The sequence below is a fragment of the Asparagus officinalis genome, chromosome 6 (genome assembly GCF_001876935.1).
Source record: "Asparagus officinalis chromosome 6, Aspof.V1, whole genome shotgun sequence".
Taxonomy (NCBI): domain Eukaryota; kingdom Viridiplantae; phylum Streptophyta; class Magnoliopsida; order Asparagales; family Asparagaceae; genus Asparagus; species Asparagus officinalis.
The window spans coordinates 17,635,523-17,640,200 of NC_033799.1; positions in this window are offsets into that span (position 1 = coordinate 17,635,523).

Below are 4,678 nucleotides of genomic sequence, written 5' to 3' on the forward strand. Positions count from 1 at the left end.
GGGCACAATCCCGATATCCCGCACACCCTATCGTATGACACCAGCTAAGATGAGGGAGCTTCAGACCCAGTTAGACGAGTTATTAGCTCAGGTTTTATTTGTAGGAGTTATTCTCTGTGGGGGTGTATCGGTCCTCTTCGTGAAGAGGAAGGACAGTAATATGAGATTGTGCATTGATTATAGAGAGCCGAACAAGGTCACTATCCGGAATAGGTACTCATTACCTAGGATTGATGACTTGTTCGACTAGTTGCAGAGAGTATAATATTTCTCGAAGTTTGATCTTCGTTCTGGTTATCATAGTTGCGGGTTCGGGAGATGGATTTTTCCAAAACCGTTTTTCCTAATTCGATGTGAATCTTTAGAGTTTCTAGTCAGGCCATTCGGGTTGACTAATACACCCGTAGTATTCATGAATGTGATGAACCGGGTTTTTTCGTCCCTTCATGGGCCAGTTTGAAGAGGCAGAACACGAGTAGCATTGCAGACTCTTCAGGAGCATCAGTTATATGTTAAGTTTAGCAAATACGGGTTTTGGTTATCAAAAGTTAGATTTCTCGGCCACGTCAACAGCAGAGAGGGCATTGCAGTGAATCCGGCTAAGTTTACAGCAATTCTTGTTTTAGAACTGCCGAAGATGGTAATAGAGATTCAAAGCTTCTTGGGTTAGCTGGTTATTACAGGAAGTTCATCCTAGACTTTTTGAAGATTTCGGCGCCACTTACACGCCTTACGAAGAAGGGTGTACAGTTCATTTGGAACACAGAATGCCAGAAGGCCTTTGATATTGTAAAGATTAAGTTGACTACCGTACCGGTTTTAACTATTTCGAACAGAACTACCCCACTCATGATTTGGTGTTAGCAGTAGTGGCATTTATACTGAAGTCACACTCATGATTTGGTGTTAGCAGTAGTGGCATTTATACTGAAGTCACGAGATATTACTTATATGGAGTGCAATTCGAGTTGTTCATCGACCACTAGAGTTTGAAGTATCTTTTCTTCTAGAAACCAGAGGCAACGACGGTGGATTGAGCTTATTGAGAACTATGAATTCGTGATTCTGTACATCCAGGAATATCTAAGATGTACAAAGACCTAAAGAGACACGTTTGGTGGAGTGATATGCATAGGAAAATTTCAGAGTATATACCTAAGTGTCTTACCTGTCAGTAAGTGAAGGTGGAACATTAGAGACCTGTAGGAACACTTCAATCTTTTCCCGTTTCGAAATAGAAGTGGGCGAACCTTTTTATGAACATTATTGTAGGGTTGCCGAAGTCAAAGAAAGAAAATGATTCTGGTTGGATGATAATGGATATACTAATGAAGCCAACATATTTCATTCCGTATTTTTGGAAGGATTTCCAGGATTCATTTGGCAACAGATTTATCTTACAGTAGTGTATTCTACCCACAGACGGATGGTAAGATGGAGAGAGTAAATCGGATGTTGGAGGACATGTTGCGAGCTTGTGTTATTTACTTCCAAGGCAACTGGGAGGATCATATTCCACTGATAGAGTTCTCTTATAACAACAGTTATCAAGTGATAACTGGTGTGGCCCAGTATGAAGCATCGTACGGGAGGCCTTGCAGATAACCTATATATTGGGTAGAACAGGAGGATATTTTAATGCTTGGGCCAGAGCTTATGAGATAGATTACTAAGAAAGTAACACAAATCAGAGAACATGTTCTAGCCGCTCAGAGTCAGCAAAAGAGCTATGCAGATAAGAAATGAGGACATTTAGAGTTTTAGATTTGAAGAGTTAGTTATGCTGAAAGTATCGTCTATAAAAGACGTTCAGCGATTCGGAAGGCGGAGAAAGCTTGAACTGAGATATATTGGATCGTTTCGGATTTTGGAGCTTATTGGGGTTGTTTCATATGGACTAGACTTTCCAGCATCGATGTCTAGTGTACATAAAGTATTTCATATTTTAATGTTCAAGACACAATTACATGATGAAGAGCAGCAGTGAGTGTTGAACGCATCGGAGATTTAGCTTCAGGATGATTTGACTACGATTGAAATCCCAGCTTATATACTTGCTAGAGAAAATAAGAAATTTAGCAACAAGATATTTTTTTTTCCTTGGTGAAAGTCCAGTGGAACCGAGGATGCCTTGAGGAGATTTCTTGGGAGCGTGATGAGGACATGCGTCGCGACTACCCACTCCTGTTTAAATAGGTAAATTATTTTTTTTATGATATGTGTTTTATATTATATTTACTTCTTAGGTTATATTTACATTTAACACTAGAATGTGAATATTTCTGCTTAATTCTTAATCTTTTGGAACACATGGTATATATATGGGGGGTTCCTTGTTTGGATTTTTCACCCGATGTACTAGTTCCACTAGATTAGGGTTCAAGTGGGAGTATTACCATTTTAGATCGTTAGGTATAAATATTTCTATATGTTCATCTAGAAGTTCATATTGCGAGATGCGTACGATTTTCGAATTTCGAGGACGAAATTCTTTTAAGGGGGGAAGAATGTAAAACCCCGAAAATTTGAATATAGTGTGATAAATAATTATAAAAATGTTATATGGTGAAAATAATATATTTTGATGTTTGATTATGATAAGAATTGATTTGAGATCAATTCAATGTATATTTGTGAATATATGAGTGTAAATACACAAAACATGCACAAAGGCAAATAGTGAAAATCTGAGAATTTTGACCAGTTGAGAGTTTCTATATTTTGCACACTGATTCAGTTAGAATATGGAAAAGTGTATAACACCGAAGTTGTAGATCTCTTCAATAGCTTTCTAAAGAATCTTAGATCACCTCATTCCGAGATCGTATGAGAAAGTTACAACCTTTTTACGAAACCCCAGTTTCTGAGTATGCCAAAACTGCGCAGACGACCGCCAAGGTGCGTGCGTGCGACGAACTGGTTTCCAGTTCATCTTCGGAGCAGTGTTTTTGTTTATACTAACCCGGTTGTTACGCCTACTTATATTATGTTTTGTAAGCTCTCAAACCCTCTTTCAAACTAATAGCTTCAGCCCCGATTCTCTCGTCTCTCTCAAACCCTAGTCGTTTTGCGTTTTTAGCGTTTCGAAGATTTTCGGGTCGGGTATTGCGATTCGATGAGGAAGAGGATCGTTTTTTGGATGTTCATAACCCCTCAGGGATTGACATCGAACCCAGCATTCACCAATTTTTATGGGTTTTCTTATATTTTAATAAGTTTTTGAGTCCTAAATATTTTTTGTGTAGATGAGGTCTTTATGAATGAGATGTTAGAATCAAGTATTTAGTTTTCAAATGCTACAATGTTTTGTTAAAGTAGATCTGTCTTGGAAAATGGTTTAAAGAGTAAATTTTAGTTTTTAATGAATAACAATATTTAAACATGTTTATATTATGTTTAGGTATTGATGATAGATTTTAAATGTTTAAATTCGTTGTATTCTATTCTATGATTTGGATATAAATTGTCTAGATTCAGAATAGTTCAGAAATATCAAGTTGTGTGTGTTTCGAGTGACAGCAACTAAATTTAGGGTTTTGTCTAACTTCGCGCGCGACCGCGTCAGACGCGGGTATCGCGCTAGGCCAGAAAAGCGGGTCTATTTGCCCGTTGCCGTCGCCGCGTGAGCGACGGAGAGCCGCGGGTTGTTTCTGCGAACGGTTTTGTTTCTGTCCTGCGCGGCGGTCGACCGGAGTGGTCTCTGCGGTTGACCGCCGCACTGTTTGTGTATATATATTTGTTTTGTTGTGTACTTTTCACACGTTCGAGAGTTCGCCTCGACTATCTGACACCAATTTACAATGTTAGTGATTTACCTATACCTGTGAGTTGATTTTTTTTGACACAAGTTTAGACCCGCACATCGAGACACGTGCGAGTATAGGATATGTATATCTTTCCACATATACCTTTGACAATTGCACCTCTTTACTTATAGTCCATGTGTTGGGCATATCTTACTGTTGATCCATGTGTTGGATACTTATCATTTCGGTCCATGTGTTGGACACGTATTTTATTCAGTCCATGTGTTGGACATGCATTCACATTTCAGTCCTCGTGTTGGACTATAATCCATTGAAGTCCTCGTGTTGGACTATAATCCACTAAAGTCCTCGTGTTGGACTATAATCCATTTCGATCATCGTGTTGGACATTTACATATTTGACCACGTCTTGGGCATTTGTTAAGCTATGAGTATGACACTTATCTGTATCAGGATATGACATGATTACAGGAGATTTGGACATGATAGCTACCTAGACAGGATATGACACTTATGCGATATTGACCTTTGACACTTATATGGTTCCGGCGTAACTTTTGATTAAGTATTGAGATGAGCTATTTCTTTTATTTTTTTATTATTCATGTAGTAGACTTCGGGTTTGGTAATTAGGGATTTACAATTTGAGATAAAAGGTATATACAAGAGGGTTTCCTTGTTTGGATTATTTCGCTCGACGTACCTATGCTCGTGTTGTAATTTCCTAAATACTAAAACCCATTATTTGCCAGGAGTAATGATTTTAACTAATATGTAATAATTATATTTTCTGTATACAACGAGCCCTTTTCCCTTGGGGTTGGTTGTGATGTTGCTCGCTAGCGCTTTGACGCTCGTTGTCCCTCCCCCTTTCAGGTAACGAGCCAGGAGCCCGGAGAGTCGCAGGTTGA